The sequence below is a fragment of the Papio anubis genome, unplaced genomic scaffold, assembly GCF_008728515.1.
Source record: "Papio anubis isolate 15944 unplaced genomic scaffold, Panubis1.0 scaffold362, whole genome shotgun sequence".
Classification (NCBI taxonomy): domain Eukaryota; kingdom Metazoa; phylum Chordata; class Mammalia; order Primates; family Cercopithecidae; genus Papio; species Papio anubis.
In genome coordinates, this window is record NW_022163768.1 from 63,238 (window position 1) to 74,551 (window position 11,314).

General features: G+C 44.3%; 1 long non-coding RNA gene across 1 annotated transcript; it reads left to right on the forward strand.

Annotated features, from left to right (window-relative positions):
- The first annotated feature begins 3,353 nt into the window (after window positions 1–3,353).
- On the forward strand, window positions 3,354–10,824 carry LOC116273105. Its single transcript, XR_004181585.1, has 3 exons — window positions 3,354–3,429; window positions 3,740–3,848; window positions 10,108–10,824. It is a non-coding gene; the product is annotated as an uncharacterized LOC116273105 (long non-coding RNA).
- The last annotated feature ends 490 nt before the right edge of the window (window positions 10,825–11,314 follow it).

An 11,314-nucleotide genomic window follows, 5' to 3' on the forward strand; every position in this document is an offset into this window, starting at 1 on the left:
ATTTATGAAGGATATTGGTCTATAGTTTTCTGTCTTTGTGCTTTGTCTTATTTTATCAAGGCAATACTGACCTTATAGAATAAATCGGAAAGTGTTTTCTGCTCTTTTCTTTTCTGGGAGAAATTTTGTAGAATTGGAGTTAATTCTTCTTTAAAATTTGATAGAAATCTCCAGTGAAACTGTCAGGTCCTAGAGATTTCTTTTTTGGGAGATTTTAAATGACAACATCTGTTTTCTTTTTCCTTTTTTTTTTTTTGAAACTGGAGTCTCACTCTGTTGCCCACGCTGGAGTGCAGTGGTGCAGTCTTGGCTCACTCTAAGCTCCACCCCCTGGGTTCACACCATCCTCCTGCCTCAGCCTCCCAAGTAGCTGGGACTACAGGTGCGCCACCACGCCTGGTGAATTTTTTGTATTTTTTAGTAGAGACGGGGTTTCACCATGTTAGCCAGGATGGTCTCAATCTCCTGACCTCATGATCCACCTGCCTCAGCCTCCCAAAGTGCTGGGATTACAGGCGTGAGCTACCGTGCCCGGCCTCTTTTTCCTTTGTTTGGCTTAACCAACACACGTCTATTTGTCACAGTTCTGGAGGCTGAAGGCCCAAGATCAAGGTGCTGGCAGTGTTGGTTCTCCCGAGGCCCCTCCTGAGCTTGCACATGGCCTTCTCCTCCCTGTATCCTCATATGACCTTTCCCTCCAGGCCTACTGCAGATGCAGCTTTCTTAATAGTGACTGGTCTACTCAGATTCTCTAGTTTGCATGGAGTAGGTTTTGATAGTTTGTAGTGTTTGTGGAATTGTTCCTTTTCTTATAAGTTGTCTGATTTATGTGTGTAGAGTTCTTTATACTGTTTTCTTATTATCCTTGTGATGTCTGCAGAGTCTATAGTAAAAATCCTCCAGTTCATTCTTTCCTGATACTGGTAATTTGTCTTTGCTCTTTTTGACAGTTTAGTAAAGGTTTTATCAATTTTATAAATAGCTTCAAAGAAATAGCTTTTTGTTTTATTCACTTTTTCTGTTTCTCAATTTCATTGATTGTACTCTTTTATTCCCTTCCTTCTGCTTGCTCTGTGGACTTTGGTTTTCAAAAGTTTGACTGTAATGTGTAGTTGTATGGATTTCTTTGGGATTATCCTGTTTGGTATTCATTCAGCTTCTTGAATATATGGGCTTGGGTTTTTGCTAAATTGGGGAAATTTTAAACCATTATTCCTTTTTTTTTTTTTTTTTTTGAAGAGCCCAGTCTCGCTCTGTAACCCAAGGCTGGAGTGCAGTGGGCGTGTTTCGGCTCACTGCAAGCTCCGCCTCCCGGGTTTAGGCCATTCTCCTGCCTCAGCCTCCAAAGTAGCTGGGACTACAGGCGCCCACCACCTCGCCCGGCTAATTTTTTTTGTATTTTAGTAGAGACGGGGTTTCACCGTGTTAGCCAGGATGGTCTGGATCTCCTGACCTCGTGATCCGCCCGTCTTGGCCTCCCAAAGTGCTGGGATTACAGGCGTGAGCCACCGTGCCTGGCCTTAAACCATTATTCTTGAGTGCTTTTCCAACCTCAGCCTCCTTCTACTCCCTCTGGCACTCTGATGACATCCCCGTTAGTCTGATGTGTCCCAGAGATGCTTTTTTTTTTTTTTTTACTTCAATCTATTTCTCCTCTGTTGTGTTCTGATTGGGTAATTTCTACCCTTTATATTCATGTTTATGGATTCCTTCCTTTTGTCATCTCCATTACGTTGTTGGGCTCATTCGTTGAACTATTTAAATTGGTTATTGTATTAGTTCTGAAATTTTTATTTGGTTATTCTTTATATCTTGATATATAAAAAATTGAATGTATGTATCTATATACTTTTTACTGAGATTTTTCTGTTTTATGGTAGATACTTTATATTTTTTATTTATTTCAAGTATGTTCATAATTGCTTGTTGAAAAGTTTTTATGATAGCTGCTTTAAAAGTCTTTCCGGATAATTCCAGCATCTTTGCCATCTTTGTGTTTGTGTTTTTTGTTGTCTTTTCTCATTTAGTTGAGATCTTCCTGGTTCTTGGTGTGATGAATGGCTTTTGATCAAAAGCTGTACATTTTAAGTACTGTAAGACTGAATCTTACTTAAATCTCATGTTTTAGCAGACCTGCTTCTCGGGGGCTGCTTTATTGCTGACAGGTAGAGGTGGAAGTCCAGGCTCGCCTTGAGCCTCAGTTGACACCATGGTCCAGGTTTCTTGTCGCTGTGGAGGGAGTTGTGAATTTAGGTTCTCACTAGATCTCCACTGAAATCACCCTGTCTGAGAAGAGGAAAGGCTGTTACTGCTTCCCCCAGAGCCTCCGATGATACCTTGGTTGCCACTGAGACGTCCTGAAAGACTCACTCTCAGCTTGGTCTCAGTGGAATAGGGAGGGCACCGTATTTTCTGCTGGGTGGGAGTGGGGTTCTGGCTCCCCATACGGTCTCCGTGGACACCACCCAGCGGGATGGGGATGTTTTGTTTCCATCTGGCAGGGAAGAAATTCCTTCTCAGTCTTACTCCAGCGGTGTTCCTGAGGACCAGTGACCTGCTGAGCATGGAAATTCAGGCTCTTCACACTTGGCCTTTGCTGGTGTGAGGCTGAAGGTTTTTCTGTGGTGGTTCTCTGGAGTAGAGAGGTTATTGTCTAAAAATGATCTGTCTTGCTAGGTTGCTCCTTTCTTTCTTAGATTCTTTGTTAAAGCGAGCAGCTCTTCTCAGGGTCTTTTTGGTCTGCACTGATTGGTGCTTCCAGCTTGCCACCTTCCCCATTACCCAGTGTGGGATGTGTGAAGCAAAAAGGAAACCCAGGTCCTCCCTCAGGTGCTAAAGTTCCTTGCCCGTCTATCTTCTCCTCACTCTTCAGTCTTCTTGCGTTTGCTTTGTATATAATGTCCAGAGATTGTAGTTGTACTTAGCAGGAGGAATACAGGAAAGAATGTCTACTCCATCTTCGAGAAGTGGGAGTCTTGTCTCCTGCTTTTGTAAGATAACAGGTTTAGATCTACACACACATTTGCCTGGCTACACCTCTGTTCTCCCTGTATCAGAGCACTTGTCACAGAATGACAGTGATTGTGCAAGTATGTCTGATCTCCTCTCGCCTGTGAGTATGCCAGGAAGGCCGGTCTTGATTTCAGTATTTCTCAGCACATAGTGGTCATTCACTGCCGGTTGAGGTGGGTCTGCTGCCCATTTCTAGCCATGTCTTTTCATAGGTGTGTGCAGCCCGAAAACCTTCAGTCACCTGCCCAGGTACCTCAGGACACCCTCATCTTCCATATTGTGCCTGGAATTGCTGAACTTGGGCCTGGGGTTCTGCTTCAGGCTGAGAAACTAAACCTGGAGGATAGTGGTTTCGGTGAATCTCCTTATCACCTGGTCCAACCGTATCATTTTACAGATGGGCAAAGGGAGGCCTAGGTAGGTGACTTACTGAAGGTCAGGTTAACAGCACAACTGAATTGAAATCCAAATCTCATGCAAGTCCAGTTCCTTCTCTTGTTGTGTTTTTCTGCCTTCTTCATTCTGTAGCCTGAAAGTGGGCTCCAATTGTAGCTTTTGTTTGTTTTTTAGTAACTTTAAAACAGGGGGCATAACCACACTGTTTCATGTTTTGTTTTGTCTTTTTAATTGACTGTTAAATTTTATTGATTGCAACCTGGAGACCACAATTTTAATACATTACTAGAAGTTTCACAATTGTATTTCTAATGGGCCTGTTTCTTTTCAGCAGGCGTACGGCTATGGGCCATATAGTGGTGCGTACCCGCCAGGAACTCAAGTTGTCTATGCTGCGAATGGGCAGGCCTATGCCGTGCCCTAGCAGTACCCATATGCAGGTAACTCAAGCCAGCCTTTCATTCCTCATTTCTATCCATTTGCTGAGTAGACCAGAGAGACCTGTAAACATTTTTATTTTTCAGTTTAAGGTTAAGTGAGCTGTATTTTCTGGTTGTAGACCACAAATCACTGTGTTACTGTGCTTTAAAAAAGCCTTTGGTAGTTTCATATTGCTCTGCAAAGCTAGAGTAGGCTTGATTTTTAGAACTTTGCTAATTGTGTCTGGATTAGTTCTCAGAGAATTTCGTACTTATTGGGATTCACTTACATTGAGAAGCAGCCAGAGTAAGAGGCCCATTTTAAGGGATGAGAGGGACCTTTCAGCTGTTCTTCTGGTGAGGTCCTTGGAAAGTTATCACTACTGAGGTGATGTTCTGTTTCACAGTGGAGTAGAGGCCTGGAAAGGGCTTGTATTTATTCTGGGCTTGGAGTCTGTTCTTTCTGTTCTTCACCTTACATGAAACACATGGCAGGCGTGAGTAGCTGGTGTAGGAGTATCATGTCTGGGTCTCCTGGGCAAGGTGGTTGGCAGGGTGGAGGTGTGGGACAATGCTGGCCACTGCTGGGGCTGCAGTGAGGGTGGGGAGGGCAGAACTGTGGTCGATGGCCCCTGTGAAGTGAGGCTGGCCAGGCACAGTGGGCACAGCACCATAGCACAGGATGCACAGGTGGGTGAGCTGGAGCCAGAGGCTGAGCTCAGGAGAGACAGGAATGTGGGGGTTTGCAGGAGGAGGAGGAATCCCGGGCTGTGAGCAAAACTAGCATGGTGTCTCAGTGCAGAGGCAGAGGGAGGTGAGCTGGTACCAGAAGGGTGGGCCACTGATCGTGGTGCCCAGAGAAGTCAAGGAGGCCTCTGGTTACAATCTCAGATGGTGTCCTTGTAGTTGGTGGTGGTTGCTTTGGCTTTGGATGCATTTAGCACTTAAAACGGGTTCTGGAGTCTGGAGTAGAAATAGAGAAATTCCACAATGCTCTCTTCTGGGAATCTGAGGAGCTGATCATCAGCTAGCATGGGGACTTGGGAGGGATCCTGCTTTAGCACTCTTTTTCATGTCAAGTTGAAAAACCATTAAAATAATAAAGAATTATGACAGATTAAATATTTGTCCATTGTCTTGTGAGTCTAGCACACATACTTTTGTTTGAATTACAGTAAGTCCTCACTTAACATCAACAGTAGATTCTTGGAAACTCTGAGTTTCTGTGAAACAACATGTAATGAAACTGATTTTACCGCAGATTAATTGGTATAAACAAGAGTTAAGTTTCTGTGGCTTATTTCTGGTCACAAAAACATCACCACTTCTAATGTTAACCATTGAAATTAATGTGAGCTATACATACATGTAAGATTAATAAAGACAAGTAAGATAATTATTTACCCAGTTATTTCAGTTCGTGGCCATGGGTGGCTGGACCCTCTCCCAGCAGCTCAGGGCTCAAGGTGGGAATGCACCATGGATAGGATCCTATCTCATTGCAGGGCACACTCACCCACACCCCCTCACTCCGACTGGGACAGTTTAGACACGCTGATTCACCTCAGGGACACATCTTTGGGATGGGAAGGAACTGACCTATCCCAAGAAAACCCACGCAAACGTGGAAAGAACCTTCACGCGCTGCACAGGCGGTGCCCCGAGGGGAATCGGTTCTTTTCTTCTTATTAATGTTATAATGAAACTACGTTAAATGAAACTATTATTTGAGGACCTCCTGTACTTCCTCCATATAAAATATTTTCTCCTTATAATCATGCATTTGTGTTTCTAGTCTTGTTTTTAAATTATATGTATTGAATCCCAAGTGCTACGAAATACTCATAAGTATTTTTAGTAATTGCCTATTATCATATTGGGTGATGTGTTACTAAACCTTCCAGTATTGGCTGTTTTTTCCTCTCTCTTTTTTTTTTTCTTTTTTTGCTATTGTAGATACTTCTTTGAACATCTTTAGTCATTTTCCTTTTTGTTCCTATTGAATATGTATTAGAATATATTTCTTTTTTTTTTTTTTTGAGATGGAGTTTCATTCTTGTTGCCCAGACTGCAGTGCAATGGCATGATCTCGGCTCACTACAACCTCTGCCTCCTGGGTTCAAGTGATTCACCTGCCTCAGCCCCTCAAGTAGCTGGAATCACAGGCATGTGCCACCATACCCGGCTAATTTTGTATTTTTAGTGAGATGGTTTCACCATGTTGACCAGTCTGGTCTCAAACTCATGACCTCAGGTGATCCATCCGCCTTGGCCTCCCAAAGTGCTGGTATTACAGGTGTGAGCCACCCTGCCCGGCCTAGAATATAGTTCTTTTTTTTTTTCCTCCCCCAACTAGAATATATCTGTATATGCAGACAGGCCCTAACTCAGGATGGTTTGACTTAATGATTTTTTGACTTTACGATGGTGCAAAAACAATGTACATTTAGTAGAAACCGTACTTCAGGTACTCCTACCCCCATTCTGTTTTTCACTCTCAGTGTAGTACTCATTCAGTTACATGAGATCTTCGACACTTGATTGTAGTAGACTTTGTGTTAGCTGATTTTCCCAGCTACAGACTGATGTTAGTGCTCTGAGCAGTTGAAGGTGGGCTGTGTTAAGGTATGATGTTCAGTAGGTGAGGCATATTAAATGCATTTTGACTATGATGTTTCAACTTACGATGAGTTTATTGGGAGGTAACCCCATTGTAAGTTGAGAAGCATCTCTATTAATACGTCAGAAAGCATAGACATTTTTGAGGGTTCTTTTGGATATGATTTAAAAATACAAATGCTTTCAAACATAAAAAATAGGGATGATGGTATAATGAACTATCATGTGTCCATCACTGGCTTCAGTAGTTACCACATCATGTCTAATCTTTTATCTCTACCTCAGCCTCCTTTCTCTACCTCTGGATTAGTTTAAGAGACATCCCAGATTTGTAATCATTTCAAGTCTTAATATTACATTAAATCTGGATAGCATTTTACCAAGTTAATCCCAGAATGATTTACCAACTGATAATATCACTAGCAGTTACTGATGCTGTGGTTTATCTGTAATCCCATAAAGATTGCTTGTTGTGCTCTGAAAGTTTTGATAGCTTCAGTAGGTCTGAAGTGGAATCATCGACTTGCTTTAGTTTATATCCCCTTTTATGAATCATTTTCCTTTTGCACATTTTTCTGTTGGAATCCCATGGGGTGGTGAGTTTTAAGCCTTAGCCTTGCCACATGAGAGCCAGCCTCTTTCTCAGGTTCTTAGGGCAGTTGCCGCTGTTTTCTTACTGTACAGAGAGCACAGATACTGCGGACGTGGTTGTTTAGGGCACTTCAGAAATTAGTCCATCCTTGCCCTTAGCTCTCGTCAGTAGAGTAGAAGTAGCACTCTCACAGGCAGTACTGGAGATGCTTGCCCGCGTGGGGGCTGGATCAGTGGGCATTATGCAGCCTGCCTCAGGGTGGTGACCAGGCAGCCCCCAGACCTGCTTGCTGTGGAAGGGTCAGCTGGGTTTGTGGTTGATACACAGCAGCTTGTGCTGACAACCAGATGGGTGCTTTGCCACCTCCATGCCATCCTGTCTGCCAGGGTCTCAGAGCCTAGAGCTAGTCCACAAGAACCCTCCTAGTCACGCACAGAGCTGGTTAAGGCTTTCTGTTGAGTGATTGGGACCAGTGGTTGGTCGGCCAATTGAGAAAGTACAGAGTACTGTAGATGTTCTGTAAACATTGTGCTGTGATTTCACCCACTAGTGGGTGCTCGTTCGGCTCTCTCATCATGTGGGGTTAGGGTGTTTGCTTTGAGTTGGCTCCTTTGGTTGGAGTCTTCTATTTGTCTTGTAGAGACCATCCTCATGACACGTCATTGCACTGCAGTTTCCAGGGGTAAGTCCAAGAGCAGACTTCTAGATTTTGAGACTATAGTGCTCCCATCCTTCCATCTTTTATAGTTTTCTCCATTCCCTGATTTGATGATAATTTGTAAAAGTACCTTCCTTTATTTAGTTTTCCTGTAGTATCTTAGTTGCCATAGAAACTGTGTCTGCCTTTTTCTCCTTCACATTTTGACCATTTATGTAGTATTAGTTAAACTAGGCAATTAAAATAGTGTGCTGACCTGGAAGCATCCACAGCTGATTCTGGCAAGGACTGAGTTCAGTGCAGGAGCAGAGCTGAGCAGGAGCCACAGGAGAGTGGCCTGGTCCTGCAGCCAGCGGACCTCAGCATGACCTGCAAGGGCAGGAGAATGCAGATTTTCCAGGAGAGCTTTTCATTAGGTCAGCTCACAGGTTCCATCGTGTTACATTTGGCTAGTTAGAGTTAACATTACTGAATGTTTTAAAATGTCAGGGCTGTGAAAGTAAATGCCATAATTCCCTAGTTTTGAAATTTAAACATTGCAAAAATAATCACTTGCTTCCAATACTGTTACCTGTACGAGATCAGCCCTTAGATTTACAATGGTTTCATTGTACTACTCTGTGCCTTTTGATTTTTGTCATTCATCATCTTCTGTTGGATTTGAGGCATTAGTGGGTATAAATGCATACTCTAGCCAGAATGCCTGGGTTTGTGTGGCCTTAGTGTCCTTAACCATTGTGTGCCTCGGTTTGCCCATCTACAGAATAGGGATAAGAGCGCACTCAGTTGAGTAAGAGCATTTCAGTGTATGTAGTGCTGTTGGTTTGGAAATGTTTCACCTTCCTGGTATCTGGTTCCGCCTGCTCTTCATCCACATGTGCACATCACTAGTGAGTAGTTTGTTTTTTTTTCTTTTCTTTTTCTTTTTTTTTTGGGTGGGGGACAGAGTCTCACTCTGTTGCCCAGACCCTGGATTGCAGTGGCAGGATCTCAGCTCACTGCAGCCCCCGCCTCCCAGGTTCGAGCAATTCTCATGCCTCAGCGTGGGATTACAGGCATGCGCCACTACCCCTGGCTAATTTTTTTTTGGTAAATTTTGAAGAGACAGGGTTTCACTATGTTGGCCAGGCTGGTCTAAAACTTCTGGCCTCAAGTGGTCCACCTGCCTCAGCCTCCCAGAGTGCTGGTATTACAGGTGCCAGCCATCAAGCCTGGCCAGCCAGCCTTTGAACCATTAAAGGAATAGATGATCAAGGAGGAAAGCTAACCCTATTAATACCTGAGCAGTTTGAAAGCTACTTAGCTACTAGGCATTGTGGCTGTGAAGCATGGAAGAGGAAACAAGCAGTACATTTCAGTTGTAAATTTTAGTCTTACCAAATTAAATATTAAATTTTATGTAATGGTTTGTTTTTGAAGTTTCACCTCTTAACACTTAAATATTTTCTCCCATAAAATTTATATAGTAAAAAGTGAAGCTGGGCCGAACTTACGGTGGCTCCATGTAATGTCAGCTCTTTGGGGAGGCCGAGGCAGGTGGATTACGAGGTCAGAGATGGAGACCATCACAGCTAACACGGTGAAACCCCGTCTCTACTAAAAATACAAAACATTAGCCAGAGGCGTGGTGGCGGGCACCTGTAGTCCCGGCCCTCCAGGAGGCTGAGGCAGGAGAATGGTAAACCTGGGGCCCGGAGCTTGCAGTGGCCGGATCGAGCCACTGCTTGCGCTCTAACCCTAGGCGACAGGGAGTGAGACTCTGTCAAAAACAAAACAAAAAAGAAGAAGAGTAGACAGGGCGCTGTGGCTCACGCCTGTAATCTCAGCACTTGGGGAGGCCGAGGTGGGTGGCTCACTTGAGATCAGGAGTTTGAGACCATCCTGGCCAACATGGTGAAACCCTGTCTTTACTAAAAATACAAAAATTAATAGCGGGCAGAGGGTGAGGTGAAAAAAAAAGAAAAAAAAATCAAGTTATATGTGCAGATTTAGGTTTAATTTAAGGTAGGTTTGCATGCATACTAAGAAGCTAATTTGCTTTAAGTGAGCATTTCCTTTTTGGGCTTTTGTTGGGCACTGTGTCTCTCCCATGTTCCCCATTTGTCTGCCACCCAGTAAGCATGGTGTGGAGGGCTGAAGTAGAAATCAAAGGCTGGTGTCTGGAAGCTTCTTTAGGGTTCTGCTCTTTGCAGATTAGGGACCTTGGCCCTTAGTGAGCTGAGGATCTTGGTTTCCTCCCAGTGCGGTTTCAGGGATGTGGGCCACACGATGTGCCTGCTGTGGAGGAGGGCTGGGGTGCCAGTGTGACAGGAGACAGCAGATCCCTTTTGTGAAAGGAGAACTGGCACTTCGAGTGATGTTAAACTTCATAAACTGCTGCTTAGAGATCTGCTACTTTCCTTCTGTTTTAGGACTTTATGGATAGCAGTCTGCTAACCAAGTCATCATTTGAGAGCAGTATCGAGACAATGACAGTGACCTGGCACTGGGCATGCTGGCAGGAGCAGCCACGGGCATGGCTTTAGGGTCTCTATTTTGGGTCTTCTAGGGGCCTCAAGGTCTTGATGTGCATAGCTTCTGATAACCCTGTGTGCAATAATGTGATTTGCAGGGCATTTCTGTTTGTGACAAATGTTTTTAATAATAGTTTTAATGGTTCCTTTGAAAGTAGTGATGTCATAATTGTAACTAATCCTCATAAGTACCACAGAGAAAGGTTTGAACTGTGCTGTTGTGTTCAAACGCTGGCTCTCCGGGGCACTGGCTCATTCCAAGACTGTCCTTGTGCAACTCTCGGAACACCTTATTTGAGCATACTTTTTTGAAAGGCATTTTCTTTTTAGAGTTAGGTGTAGTGCTTAAGGGTTAATTTATTTTCATGTTATGCTGGTAATATAGTGTTGTATGCCTAATGAGTGATTGTGGCAAGAAAAGCTATAGCTTTCCATTTAACTTTTTCAAACCACAGACCAGAACTGGTTGCTTGTTACTTTAGGAGTTGTGGGTTGGTAAGCTCCCAGGTACTTCCCAGGGCCATGGTGTGAGAGCCCCTGTCCTGCCCTCTGGGGCTCCACAGGCCCCCAGCAAGGCCTACGGCTCAGGATGACAGGGCACAGCCCGCCTTTGAAGCTATGATGCTTTTAGAGTGCTGACTCTAGCTGCTGCTTCTCACCTTATTCTGGTATGGTTTTGGTAGCCATACTTGGAAACGTTCCGCATTGGGGTGATTTGAGCCTGCAAGTTTGAGGGGCTATCCTTTAAAACTTGGAGAAGCCGGAATGTCTTTAAACAGTGTGTGAGTTGCTTTATTCCAAGAGAGCTGTTTGAGTGTGTGTCTGCCTAAGCCTCCTGATAGCCTAGTTTTCTACTTGCTGAGGAAGTAATGTTAAAGAAACAGCGAGGGAGCGGAAGGAGAGCCTTAGTTAGGGCGTTCCCATTTCAGGCCTTCACGGGGTTGCGCTGTGCGGGAGATGCTCTCATCTCTCTGAAGGCCCATCCTGTGCAGAAGTGGGGCCTGTGGCTGTTCACGGAGCACCAGGGCAGACCGTAGCTGAGCAGACTTGGGTTATGGGTGGGAAATGGGGCCCAGGGACCCTCAGGACACAGGGACCGGCTCAA